At 46.3% G+C, this 15,013-nt stretch overlaps 1 protein-coding gene across 2 annotated transcripts in view; it reads left to right on the top strand.

Annotated features, from left to right (window-relative positions):
- Positions 1–5,232: 5,232 nt before the first annotated feature.
- The window catches only part of RAD21 (RAD21 cohesin complex component), a 30,711-nt gene continuing 20,930 nt past the window's right edge, over positions 5,233–15,013 (top strand). Inside the window, exon 1 of one of the 2 annotated variants that reach the window (XM_040354877.1) lies at positions 5,233–5,415. The gene's annotated coding sequence lies outside the window, so the exon portion shown is untranslated. The remainder of the gene's footprint in view (positions 5,416–15,013) is intronic. The other variant, XM_040354876.1, reaches the window with a different exon arrangement.

Here is a 15,013-nt window from a genome sequence, read left to right as displayed (position 1 = left end):
CCCCATTGGACTCCATGCACCCAGCATCCTGCAAGGGGCTGGATGCATGGATAAGGGGAGGCAGCGATGGATGGGGGAGGGTTGGCACCTGTGCACCCTAATGAACGGGCCGCCCCTGGGTGTCACCCAAACCCCTAGGTATTTAAAGGAGGCAGTAAGTGGTATATCACATACTAGTGTCCCAGCACTCATATCTCCTTCATCAATAAGCATTAGCACAGATTTTAATCAATTAATCTTAAACCCGTAGGGCAGCGTCGGGTTGGGATTGCAGCTTGCAGTCCAACCAGAATTAACGGTTCCACCGGCCGGGAACCAGTCATGGTCAGAGGTAGAAGGAAAGCTGTCGCCACTTAGGGACCATCCACCTTGCTACCAGAGACCACCGTAAGCAAGCTGAGGCCAGTACCAGAGCAGACTTCTCGACAGGACGGTGAGGAAGTGGGAAAACTTCAGCAACTGCCAAGTCAGGGACCCAGCTGGACAGCAGAGGTGACGCTTGTGGTGTGCCAAGCCAGGGACCTAACGTGTCAGCAAGGGTGAAGCTTGAGGTGTATCTGTGTGTGCCAAGCCAGGGACCCAGCGGTGAAGCGGGGGTGACGCTCGAGGAAGATACTGAGTGCTCAATTGGAAGAGTCCAGGGGATCCAGTGGCAGTGGATCAGTAAGTCTAGTGAAGACTGAGTTCTACAATAGGAGATTGTAGAAAAAGTGAAAGAGTTCATTGCAACCTTTATTAGAAACTTTTGCCATAGGAGACAGCATTCCTACGCATACAGATGTGGTGTCTGGCTGGATACCTTTCCCTGCATGGCTGTCTGCCTGTAGAAGTCTCTGAGTCTGCCAATTAGCATTGCATCTACTAAAGGGTGTCCTGGCCCTAACCCTCTCCCATAGTTCTGTTTAAGAGACAATAAATCTCTTTGCATTCAAGAAGTGTCTGGCGCCCATCAATCTACCTTGCATTACACCCAAGGAACTAGGGTTGTCCCGATACCACTTTTTTGAGACCGAGTACAAGTACCGATACTTTTTTTCAAGTACTCGCTGATACCGAATACCGATACTTTTTTTTTAATGTCATGTGACAGTGGCAGTATTTTTTTTTTACAGTGATTTTTTTTTTAGGGGGGGGGGTAGTGTCAGTGTGTTTTTTTTTTATTATTATTATTATTTACATTTTAATCTTTTAATTATTTATTGCAAAAAAATTGTTTTCATTCAGCCCTGTTGGGAGGGCTTTGGTGAGATATCAGGGGTCTTAACAGACCTCTGATATCTCCCCTTTGAGACAGAGAAAGGGACTAAGGACAGTCCCTTTCTCAGCTGCACTGAAAATGAATGGAGAGAAGACAGAGGCTCCTATCCATTCATAAACTGAAACATTGTAAACACAGGTTACGATGTTTCAGTTATATGAATGAACAGAGTCAGTGATCACTCACTCTGTTCATTCGGAAAAGGTAGGAGCCGGGTTCAGCGGCTCCTACCGCCGCTCTCCATCATGACAGAGGGGGTGGAGGAGGAGGACATGGAGAGTGACACCACGGAGGGGGGACACGGAGCATGGAGGGGGAGAGCGGAGCATGAAGGAGGACAGCTGCGGCATGGAGGGGGACAGCTGCGGCACAGAGGGGGGCAGCTGCGGCATGGAGGGGGACAGCAGCAGCACGGAGGGTGACAGCAGCGGCATGGAGGGTGACAGCAGTGGGACAGTGGGGGACAACAGCGGCACGGAATGGGACAGCAGAGGCACGGAGGGAGAGAGGAGCGGCACGGAGGGTGACAGCAGCGGGACAGTGGGGATTAACAGCGGCACGGAATAGGACAGCAGAGGCACGGAGGGGGAGAGAATCGGCACGGAGGGTGACAGCAGCGGGACAGTGGGGGACAACAGCGGCACGGAATGGGACAGCAGAGGCACAGAGGGGGAGAGCAGCGGCACGGAGGGGGAGAGCAGCGGGACAGTGGGGGACAACAGCGGCACGGAATGGGACAGCAGAGGCACGTAGGGGGAGAGGAGCGGCACGGAGGGTGACAGCAGTGGGACAGTGGGGGACAACAGTGGCACGGAATGGGACAGCAGAGGCACGGAGGGGGAGAGGAGCGGCACGGAGGGTGACAGCAGCGGGACAGTGGGGGACAACAGCGGCACGGAATGGGACAGCAGAGGCACGGAGGGGGAGAGCAGCGGCACGGAGGGGGGGGACATGGAGGGGGAGCGCAGAGCCAAGGAGGATAGCAGCGGTACAGAAGGGGGGACACAGAGCATGGTGGGGGAGAGCAGAACCCAGGAGGATAGCAGTGGCATGGAGGGGGGACACAGAGCATGGTGGGGGAGAGCAGAACCCAGGAGGATAGCAGTGGCATGGAGGGGGGGACACGGAGCGTGGAGGGGAAGAGCAGAACGGATGGGGGGAACTGGAGGAGGATACAGGGAAAGTCAGGTATTGGGTGAAGTATTGGAGCATTTTCCCCGAGTACAAGTACTCGGGGAAATGCTTAGTATCGGTCCCGATACCGATACTAGTATCGGTATCGGGTCAACCCTACTTGTAACCCACTCTACACAGAAGGATGTCAGCTGTCCCTAACTCTGGAGGTCACCATTGGGCTTCAGGGACTTGGCTACATTTCCATAGCAAAAAACAGGATTATCCCTGATTTGAATAGCCAGGGGTTCAATGGCCAGTGCAAACAGCAGAGGCGACAAAGGACACCCCTGCTGAGTGCCCTTCCCAAAGTGAAAGTGTGAGACAGTCTACCCGACTCCTGGATAGCAGCCTGAGGAAGACAATAGAGTAAACGTACCTAGGAGATGTATATCTCGATGTGATCTTTCTTCAATAAAGATACGTTTGGACATAATCAAAGATCCTTAGTGCGGGGTTTCTCAACTCCAGTCCTCAAGGCGCCCCAATAGGTCATGTTTTCAGGATTTCCCTCAGATGAAACAGCTGTGGTAATTACTAAGGCAGTAAAACTGATCAAATCACCTGTGCAAAATAATAGAAAGCCTGAAAACCTGACCTGTTGCGGTGCCTTGAGCACTGGATTTGAGAAACACTGCCTTATGCTGCGTACACATGATCGGAAATTCCGACAAGAAAAGTCAGATGTGAGCGTTTGGTCGGAAATTCCGACCGTGTGTGTGCTCCATCGGACTTTTGCTGTCGGAATTTCCGCCAACAAAAGATTGAGAGCAGGTTCTCTATTTTTCCGACGGAAAAAGTTCCTATCAGAAAATTTGCTCGTCTGTATGCACTTCCAATGTGCACAAAACATGCATTCTTAGAATCAAACAGAAGAGCCGAACTGTCTATTGAACTTCATTGATCTCGGCTCTTTGTACGTCTTGTACGTTACCGTGTTCTTGACGGTCGGAATTTCTGTCAAGATTTGTGTGACCGTGTGTATGCAACACAAGTTCCGTCAGAAAAAATCCATGGTTTTCTTGTCGGAATTTATGATCATGTGTACGCGGCATTAGTGTGCTGGCAAATATCTACATTATAGCGGGAGGGAGGTATAGTTTAGTGCCCCTTCATTGGTGTCAGTGGGAGGAATAGTGTCCCACCATTGGTGTCAGTGGAAGGAATAGTGCCCCATCATTGGTGTCAGTGGGAGGAATAGTGCCCCATCATTGGTGTCAGTGGGAGGAATAGTGCCCCATCATTGGTGTCAGTGGGAGGAATAGTGCCCCATCATTGGTGTCAGTGGGAGGAATAGTGCCCCGTCATTGGTGTCAGTGAGAGGAATAGTGCCCCATCATTGGTGTCAGTGGGAGGAATAGTGCCCCGTCATTGGTGTCAGTGAGAGGAATAGTGCCCCATCATTGGTGTCAGTGGGAGGAATAGTGCCCCATCATTGGAGTCAGTGGGAGGAATAGTGTCCCATCATTGGAGTCAGTGGGAGGAATAGTGTCCCATCATTGGAGTGAGTGGGAGGAATAGTGTCCCATCATTGGAGTGAGTGGGAGGAATAGTGCTCTGTCATTGGTGTCAGTGGGAGGAATAGTGTCCCATCATTGGTGTCAGTGGGAGGAATAGTGTCCCATCATTGGAGTCAGTGGGAGGAATAGTGTCCCATCATTGGAGTCAGTGGGAGGAATAGTGTCCCATCATTGGAGTGAGTGGGAGGAATAGTGCCCCGTCATTGGTGTCAGTGGGAGGAATAGTGTCCCATCATTGGTGTCAGTGGAAGGAATAGTGTCCCATCATTGGTGTCGGTGGAAGGAATAGTATCCCATCATTTCTGTCAATGGGAGGAATAGTGTCCCATCATTGGTGTCAGTGGGAGAAATAGTGCCCCAAGGTCTGGATGAAAGACCACTGCCCTAGGAGTTTTCCAATCAGACTTCATAAGGTACGTAAACGATCCATACTTGGAGCGAGGACATTATTCAACTCTAGTCAAAGCTGCATGGTTTGTTTTTATCCACTGACACTCATTATCTATACAGGCAGTTTTATTTTTTGTAAAGGTGAATGTACGGGGGATGCTGGAAAGCTTAGCCACTGTTATTGTAAAGGTAAACTAATCTTATAAATGAAAGTTCAGCTTTAATTAGCATGTTTATATTTTGTTACAGAGTCACTTTATTTTGAATGAAAGTTCGTCATTAATTATTATATTTACATTTTGTGACAGGTTCACTTTATTGAATGAAAGCTCAGCTTTATTAGTACTTTTACATTTTGTAACAGGGCAACTTTATTAAATGAAAGCTCATCTTTATTAGTATGTTCACATTTTGTAACAGGGCGACTTTATTGAATGTTTATTAGTACTTTTACATTTTGTAACAGGGCAACTTTGTTGAATGAAAGCTCAGCTTTATTAGTATTTTTACATTTTGTAACAGGGAAACTTTGTTGAATGAAAGCTCAGCTTTATTAGTACTTTTACATTTTGAAACAGAGCAACTTTATTGAATGAAAGCCCAGCTTTATTAGTACTTTTATATTTTGTAACAGGTCAACTTTATTGAGGTGTACACAGGTCCCCAGGTGTATAACTTAGAAACATATGAAGGACATTATTCCAGAACACAGCATTAGCAGCCCTCACAGTACACGTGACGTTTCTATATTATCCAACTATACAGGAAATACACGCTAAACTTTCCACTACCAAGATGGCGCCCTCATCCGGACGCGTCCCGCCCCGCCCAGCGACGCCATGACGCTGCGTCTCCGCTCTCTCCCCCGAATCCTCCAGTCTCGGTGGTGACGCCCCCCTGTGTGGTATTTCATCAGTAAACATCCTGCGGATTTGAACGCGCGATTTGGGCGGCAGGAAGGGGCGAGGCCGCCATCTTGTTTGTTTGAGTGGAAGTGGCAGCGGCTGAGCCCGAGTGAAGGAGGGGGAGACACGGAGCGGCCTCAGCGGACGGCGGCGCCAGCAGCACGCGGCGGTGAGTGTCGGGGGAGGAGGAGGATGAAGGGGGCGGAGAGAAAGGAGAGGACCGGGGCCTTTAGGCTTCAAACCGAGGCCGCCGCCAATATGGCGGTGAAGGCCGCACTACGATCCCCGGCCTGTCCTGAGGCTTTTTCTCTGGGTTGGGCGAGGGGATCGGTGACCGGAGGGTGGGATATGGAGGGGGTAGTGTTATAGTGATCACTTCTATATCTGGAGGGCGGAGAGGAACTCCTGGCTGTTGTGTACACGTCTCCCGGAAGACTCCGCGCCTCCTACACCGGGGAAGACACCGGATCTCCCCCCCATACTAGTGAATGTGATCGGTGTGTGTAGTACGGAGACGTGTCCTCGCCACCATGCTGCACGGAGAGTGCCACACCGGCCACCTGCTGCTTCCACACTGACATCACCCCCAGGGGGCGCTCTGCTCCCAGGAAGGACTTCTATCTCTGGGCTATGGGGACTTTTGACATTTTAACATGTAAAAAAATAAAAGTAGCAAACTTTTGTTGTTTTAAGTTTCGGGCACAGTTTCTCCCCCCCCCCTTTTTTTTTTTTTTTGGTATCTGTGACCCTTTGGGGGGTTCACTTCCTGTCCCATAGCCAAAACAGGAAGTGAGGCAATCCCTGGTTGTCACCAGAACTAGTGTCCCCATTGGAAGATTTCCCCTCTATTTCTGTTTTTGGGAACAACCCAAAATGTGGTATTTTATTTTCATTCTCTGTGATGATGTACGGGACAGACACCCCCACACACACACACACAGCAGCAGCACAGTGATAAATATCTGACAGGGGCTCTTGTACATCTTTAGGCCCCTTTCACACGGACGGATAGAATGGTGCTTTTAGCTGCGGGTTTTCTATTTTTCTACCGCAGCTAAAAGCATACAATGTTTTCCTATGGCCCCATTCACACACAGCGTTTGCGCGCGATTACGTTACATGCGGTTTGGTGCGAATAGAAAAAATAGAATTGAATGCGTCCAGGTGCGATGTAGCGCAGCTATATGCACATAACCGCAAGTAATCGCAGTCTTTTTGTCAACTGCGGATAGCAGCGTTTTAGGATTCAAGGGACCCAAACAAAAAAAAAAAAAAGGGTTGCTATGGAAATGTATACCGCAGCTAAACGCGGCTGCAATTAAACGCATGTAATCGCAATGTGCAAATGCAGCTAATCGCAGTGCCTGGAGATTTGAATTTCACAAAACATTTGTAGTGCTTTTAACTGCGGCAAAACAGCCGTCCGTCTGAAAGGGGCTTAACTCCAAAAAGTTAAAAAAAAAAAAGTTATTTTAACCCTTTCATGCCTAAGCCTATTTCTGATATGTGTTGCTTACGAGTTAAAAATCCGAATATTTTTTTTTTTGCTAGAAAATTACTTAACGACTTTGCAGAGACTCTAAAGCAAGGGGTGTCAAACTCCATTTCATTGTGGGCAGTATTATGATTGTCCTTAACCACTTCCAGACCGCTGTACGACTATATACGGCCTAACTTTAAAGATACATATCTCGGTAACGGCAGCAGCTGCTGCCACAACCGAGGTATCTATCTTTACTGTCAGCGGTTCTGGTAACGATAACGGCGGTCTCCGCGGCGGATGCGCCGCGAGATCGCCGTTATCGGTGGCTCTCCCGCGCCCTCCGCCGCTTACCGGAGCCGTCGGTAGCGGCGGAGGAGATCGCGACCGTTCGGGAGCTGAGCGGGGACGAGACTGAAGGAAAAATCTCCTTCGCCCGTCCCCATAGCTCGGCTGGGCGGAAGTGACGTCAAAACGTCAGTCCCGCCCAGCCTCTTAAAGAAACATTTTTTTTTTTTTGTCATTTGAAAAAATGACATTTTCCAATTTTTTTTTTTTTCTCATTTTAGTCTAAATATAAGATCTGAGGTCTTTTTGACCCCAGATCTCATATTTAAGAGGACCTGTCATGCTTTTTTCTATTACAAGGGATGTTTACATTCCTTGTAATAGGAATAAAAGTGATCATTTTTTATTTTTATTTTTTTCCAGTGTAAAAAATAATAAAATAAATAAAAATAAATAAGAAAAAAAAAAAAAAATTTTTTTAAAGCGCCCCGTCCCGACGAGCTCGTGCGCAGAAGCGAACGCATACGTGAGTAGCGCCCGCATATGAAAACTGTGTTCAAACGACACAAGTGAGGTATCGCCGCGATCGTTAGAGCGAGAGCAATAATTCTAGCCCTAGACCTCCTCTGTAACTCAAAAAATGCAACCTGTAGAATTTTTTAAACGTCGCCTATCGAGATTTTTAAGGGTAAAAGTTTGACGCCATGCCACGAGCGGGCGCAATTTGTAAGCGTGACATGTTGGGTGCCATTTTACTTGGCGTAACATTATCTTTCACAATATATAAAAAAATTGGGCCAAATTTATTGCTGTCTTATTTTTTAATTCAAAAAAGTGATTTTTTTCCAAAAAAAGTGCGCTTGTAGGACCGCTGCGCAAATATGGTGTGACAAAAAGTATTGCAATGATCGCCATTTTATTCTCTAGGGTATTAGAAAAAAAAAATATATAATGTTTGTGGGTTTTAAGTAATTTTCTAGCAAAAAAAAATGTTTTAGTCTTGTAAACGCCAAATCTGAAAAACACCCAAAGTAGAGAAGTGGTTAAAAGGGCCGGTTGTATCTGTAAGATTAGATGTCCAGGGCATCCCCTCCCCTTGCATTAGATGTCAAGAGCCATCCCACCATCAGAAGTTGAGTCCCCCACTCTCCTACATCTCAGTGTACCCCCCTTTCCTTATGCTACTGCTGGGAAGAAGATGGATGTATTGCTTGAAAGTAGGGGTCTGGAGGAGAACCAGGGGAGGGCTGGAGCTTTTGTACAGCTGCAAGAGAGGTGTGAGGGCCACGTGAAATGGGCCGAATACAGCCCTCCTGCCCCGCGGGCCTTGTGTTTGACACCTGTGCTCTATAGAATACAATGGCGATCGTTGCAATATCTTATGCCACTCTTTATTTGTGCAGCGGTCTTTCAAATGCAATATTTCGGGGGGAAACACTTTCATGAATAATAAGAAAAACAGTAAAGTTAGCCTAATTTTTTTTTTTTTTTTTTTTTTTTTTTTTTTTTTATATAAATATAATGTGAGTGATGTTACGCTGAGTAAATAGATACCTAACATGTCACGCGTTGAAATTGCGCACATTTGTGGAATGGCAACAAACTTCGGTACCTAAAAAATCTCCATAGGCGGCGTTTAAAAAAATAAATAAATAAAAAACCGGTTACCAGGATAGAGGTCTATTTTTGTTTATAGCGCAAAAAATAAAAACCGCAGAGGTGATCAAATACCACCAAATGAAAGCTCTATTTGTGAGGGGAAAAAAATACGCCAATTTTGTTTGGGAGCCACGTTGCACGACCGCGCAATTGTCAGTTAAAGCGACGCAGTGCCGAATCTCAAAATGGTCCGGGGCTGAAGTGGTTAAACCATTTTTTTTCCTTTATTTTTTTTACATGGTGTTAAAAAAAAAAATGAAAATTTATTGCTGCCACGAGGAATGTAAACATCCCTTGTGACAGGTACTCTTTATGGAGCGATCGCACTTCAAAGTATTCAGATTAGGGCGAAACAACTAATCGATTATGAAATTACCGTATTTATCGGGGTATTGCGCGCACCCCTAATGTGGCCTTGAAATTCCTGATTTTTTTTTTTTTTTTTATATTATTACTTACCGTTTTGGTGTCTTGCCCGGCGTTTATCGGCGGCCTTGTCCGGTCCGGCACCCGTCTGCGGCCTTCGTGGTGTTCTCCCGCGCTGGTCTCTGAGCCGATCGCCGCTTTCTGTGCTGTTTGAACGCCGCTGACATATACCGAGCGCAGTAAACTTAGGCACGCTCGGCTTCTCTCGCATAACTGCAAGGGGAGCCGAGCATGGCCGAGTGTACTGCGCTCGGTATATGTCGGCGGCGCAGTTCAAACTCAGTGCGGGTATCGGCGTATATCGCGCACCCACGATTTTGCCCTAGTTTTAAGGGCAAAAAAGTGTGCGGTATACGCCGATAAATACGGTAATCGATTACAATTTTCATAATCCATTAATCGGCCAGTAACATAATGGGGTTTAAAAAAGCAAATCTCTACTGTAAATATTACTTTCACTGTCCCACAGTAAAAAAATGAACCCCTTACAGTAGTGATTATTTGCTCTTTTTGTACTAATTTAGTTTTGTTTTTTTAACCCCCATTATGTTACGAAACATCTCAGGCCTGGGGTCACACCTCTATGTTTTGTTGCTTTTTGCAGAAACGCACTACAGTTCATTTGCATGTTTTCCTATGGGACACGTTCACATCCAGGATTTTTTTTCAGCTGCTGCGTATTTGGAAGGACTTTTAAACGCAAAACGGTGCTATTTCGTTTTTTTTGGGGGTTCAATATACTTCAATGGAGGAGCTGCAGAAAAGCATGCAATGTGTTTTTGTGGCAATTTGTGTTTTGTAATCTGCCCAACAAATTGGCCCAAAAAAGATGTAAAAATGCTAATGTTTTTTTTTTGTTGTTTTTTTAAGGCTATTATCCGATTATATCGAAACGATAAATCGGCCAACTAATCTATTATGAAAATAATCGTTAGTTGCAGCCCTAATTCAGATTGCCAGAAACGGTGCTTCTGAATAGTGTTTTATTTTTTTTTTCTGCGCCATTGGCAGCCGAGTAAATCGGAAGTGATGTCACTTTCGTGTTTACATACAGGAGACTGGAACAAAGAAGTTTCTGACATCGTGCCAGTCTGTCTCTAGCCGCCGGAAGTGGCGCATCGGGGGTGCCCTTAGAAGTAATAGTATTGCTAAAGCATCCCGCGTTTCGTGGCCATGTGAGATTGCGATTCTGCCCGAGATCATGTGTGTAAATGCAGCCCAAAAGAGGAGGTAAAACTCGTCACGGTTTACTCCCCCCCCTCCTGTGAAACTCGGTGTTGATCAAATTGCACCAAAGGAAAACTCTTGTTTGAAAATGTATATAAATTTGAGTACTGCAATAAAATGCCCCTTCCTACAGTACCTCCTCGCTGTCTTTGGTGGTGCATGCTCAGCTTCCAGCACCGGTCTGCTCTCTGAGTGCAGGGGTGACCGTCTCCTTCACATGAAGAGGCTGGAAAGACTGTCCCTCGGAGGATAGGGGAGTCTATTTGTCTGTATTGCTGCTTCCTTCCTCTCCTGTAGTGTGAATGATAGTCCCTGGTACAGGAAGTGAGGGCAATTCTCTCTGAGAACTGGGCATCAGTAAATCTGTTTGATGTACACACTACCAGTGAATGATGATGGTGTGGAAATGCAGAGTACTGTCCACTGGTTTTGGCAGTTTTAGAAACTTGATGCGATGGTTCTGTGGATTCTGTAATATCAGGAAATGTTTTCTGTGGGTTCCTTGTTTATATATTCAATAAAGTAGATTGTCGTTTAGTTATTGGAAGTGTTTTGTATAGTCATGTGCAATGAAAAATTGTACTCCCTAGCAGACACCCTAGGGAATAATGGCAGTCATTGCAACTTTTTATCTCGCACAGTATTTGCACAATCATTTTTCAAACGCCCTTTTTTTGTTTGGGGGAGGGGGGGGGGTTCATGAATTAAATAACAAAACAGTAAAGTTAGCCCAATTTTTTTGTATAATGTGAAAGATGTTCCGCTGAGTAAATAGATACCTAACATGTCACGTTTTAAAATTGCGCACACTTGGGAATGGTGCCAAACTTTGGTACTTAAAAATCTCCATAGGCGACGCTTGAATTTTTTTTTTTTTAAGTGTTGATTAGGTCGAGTGCTAGAATTGTTGCTCTAACGCACACGGCCATACCTCACATGTGTGGTTTGAACAGCACTTACATATGCGGGAGTGACTTGCGTGTGTGTTCACTTCCGAGCGTGAGCTACCAGGGACGGGCAGTTTTTTTTCCTATTACAAGGAATGTAAACATCCCTTGTAATATAAATCTATTTTGACAGGTCCTTTTTATGGAGAGATGTGGGGTCAATAAGATGCCCGCATCTCTCCTCCAGGCTGTCGGCATGAGATTGAGAAAAAAAAAATCCACTAATCTCAAGCTGACAGCCGCGACCGTGGTATTTACATCCGGGGCCTCCAGTCATAGAGATGACTGGTGACCATTTGGTCACCGGCAATCTCTATGGTTGTCCAGCGTCGGCCGATTCTTTCTTCAGGTACTCCTTGGGCTGGAAGTGGTTAATCACTGCTGGTCATGTTGATCAGTCACAATGCTCTGTAGCCTTCAGTACAATATAATGAACTTTATTAATATGGATGTATTTATTACATTTATTATGTTGCAAAAATGTAATACCCTTGCTGTGGCCCCTGCTCCCCCACATGTTAAATGCTCTTTGTGGCTTGGATACAACAAGGTGTCGGAAATATTCCTCAGATTTTGGTCCATGGTGACATGATGGCATCACACAGTTGCTACAGATTTGTCGGCTTCACATCCATGGTGTGCATCTCCCATTCCACCACATCCAAAGGATTCTCTCTAGGATGAGATCTGTGGAGGCCATTGGAGTACAGAGACCTCATTGTCCAGTGGTGAGATGATTGGAGCGTTGTGACATGGCGCATTATCCTGCTGGAAGGAGCCATCAGAAACACTGTAGACATAAAGGATTAACATGGTCAGCAATAGGGGCATTTAACCGATGCTCAATTGGTACTCGGGGGCTTAAAGTGTGCCAAGAAAATATTCCCCACACCATAACTCCACCCACACCACCAGCCTGAATCATTGATACAGGGCAGGATGGATCCATGCTTTCATGTTTCTTTTTATGCCAAATTCCGACCCAACCATCTGAATGTTGCAAATGAAATCGAGACTCGTTGGACCAGGCAACATTTTTCTAGTTTTCTATTGTCCAATTTTGAGTCTGTGCGGATTGTAGACGCCGTTTCCTGTTCTTACCTGATAGCAGTGGCACCTGGTGTGGTTGTTTCCTGCTGTAGCCCATCTGCTTCCAGGATCGAGGAGTTGTGCGTTCAGAGATGGTATTCTGCATACCTTGGTTGTAACGAGTGGTTATTTGAGTAGCTCATAGGGGGAGATCGGGACACCCCAGAAGAGGATCAGCGCTACTCTGTGCCAAACCATTTTTTTGGGCGAACTTCTCCTTTTAAACTTTTTCAGCACTAACGACGGTACTTGTGTGAATGACAAGTGTCCCATGTGCTGGTGGCTGCTTTGTTCCCAGAAATCTGTATTCCTCTGCCACTGATACCCCCACAGCTTTGATCTAACAGGCGCCAACAGTGAACTTTGCGGTCATCAGCCAGTTATTTAGCCTAGAGATGGAAGGGGGAGGGGCCTTGTCATCCTAGGCTTTTGGGGTGTGTCTCTGATATTCACAGCCTAGGGAAACGGCTCTAGTCCCTGCAAGCAACGGTGGCTCTTTAGCATGCTGAAGGAAAAAGGTGCCACCTGGAAACAGGAAACCTGGGGCAGCAGTCATGCCACCATGGAGCTGTGGCTCGGGTACTCCCATAGCAATCTGCTATGGAGAGGGGAGAGGGAAGGACTAGGAGAGCCGATGAGGGACCCGAGAAGAGAAGGATCCGGGCTGCTTTGTGCAAAACCAACTGCATAGAGCAGGTAAGTATAACATGTTTGTTTTTAGAGAGACTTTACAATCTCTTTAGCGATGTTACACTGATAGTGTCAGCTTAGCTGAAACAAAGGATCTTTTCCTCACTGACAGATCAGCGGTGTGCCATGTTTACAGGGGCACACTGCTCCACGTCTCCTGTGAACGATCGGTGGGGCGCTGCTGCCAGACCCGCTGATTGGCTCCTGCTGTGTCCAATCGCAGTGGAAGCTGTGCTCCGCATGCACAAAAAACGCGGCATACGGGTATGTGATTTTGGGCAGCCGGGCCGCCCTTCCACAGTACACGTGCAGTGGGCGGTCTAGAAGCAGTTAAAGTGGAGTTCCACCCAAAAGTGGAACTTCCACTCTTATTCCCCCCCCCCCCCCCCCTCGATGCCACAATTAGCACCTTTCGGGGGAGAGGGGGACAGGTATCCTTTCCCACTTCTAAGAGTCCGTGCCGTGAAGTCAACCACGGTGCTCCCCCGGGCGCTGGGCCAATAGAGGAGCGGGCCTCACGCATGTGCAATAGGGTTCCCGGTGTGAAGCTGGTGGAAACATCAGCTGCAGTGCCGACATCGCTGGACTCCAGGACAGGTAAGTGTCCATTTATTAAAAGCCAGCAGATGCAGTATGTGTAGCTGCTGGCCTTAATTTTTTTTTTTTTTTTGCGGAACACCACTTTAAAGTGGAGGTTCACCCTAAAACAATTATATAACATTACATCCAGCATACTAACATGTACAGTATGCTCTTTTTTTATTTTTTTTTTTATTTATTTTATTTTTTTTGTGCCGTACATACCGTTTAATTGTTTTCCCCCCAGGTTCTGATTCCCGCGGGACTGGGCGTTCCTATTGAGAGCTTAGATGATTGACGTCTGGTGAAAAACTTCCCATGGCCCATCACCAGTTTTCCGTAAATAGCCGACCTGCAAGTCGGTGGTATATGGCGCCTGCGCCCGCCGTGTAGAGCTGACTGTGCAGGCGCCATATAGAGCCAACTCGCAGGTCGGCTATTTGCGCAAAACTGGTGACGCGCCATGGGAAGTTTTTCACCAGACGTCAATCATCTAAGCTCTCAATAGGAACGCCCAGTCCCGCGGGAATCAGAAGCCGGGGGGAAAATAACAATTAAACTGTACGGCGAAAAAAAAATACCAGCATACTGTACATGTCGTTAGTATGCTGGATGTAATGTTATATAATTGTTTTAGGGTGAACCTCCACTTTAAGTTAAAAAAAAAGTTTTCACTTTAGCCAATTTATTTAATTTTGCTGTGACTTTTTATATCCCAATTCTGGTCATTCTCTGACCCTTTTCACAAGAGCATTCCAATCACATCCACCTGTTAGTTTTTCAGGCAGACCTGATTGAAAGGTTCTTGGAGCCCTATGAACACGTAAACTTGTGTCAATTTACACCCACCTACCTCTGGGTCCATCCAGGTTTGCCCAAAAAAAAAAGCTGCCTCTTGAGTTTTTCCTGGCTGAATTGGAGGTAGCCTTGTGGAAACAGATGGTGGAGTCTTTTTACACCCAGCTGCCCATAGAGCCGACGGGTGCACCTGTGTTTGCTGAGCAAAAACATAATGGTCACAGATGTGACACCCATCCTGTGACAGGAGCTTAGTGGTGTTGTGTCCTGACATGCACCTTTCTCTGAACATTTCCTTTATATACAGTAGCTGTGGTGATGGTCTTGTGAGATCTGTAAATAAAACCTAATTGTTAGGATTTTAAAACCTATTGTAACTCATAGAAAGCCTGAGGCAATGTGATAACTAGGCCATTTCTACACTTAAAGAACTGTGCTAATTACCATTCAAATGAAATGTGCAACTGTGCATTGTAAAAAAGATGATAAAATGGCAGAAACTGACAGTTGGACCCTGTGCTAATTTTATTAAAGTGGAAGTCCAGTCAAAAATTAGAATTTTGCTATTCTATGTATAAGATGAT

Source organism: Rana temporaria, chromosome 5, assembly GCF_905171775.1.
Source record: "Rana temporaria chromosome 5, aRanTem1.1, whole genome shotgun sequence".
Taxonomy (NCBI): Eukaryota; Metazoa; Chordata; class Amphibia; order Anura; family Ranidae; genus Rana; species Rana temporaria.
The sequence above is the reverse complement of the archived record's forward strand: the minus strand, read 5'-3'. Positions and strand labels throughout refer to the sequence as shown.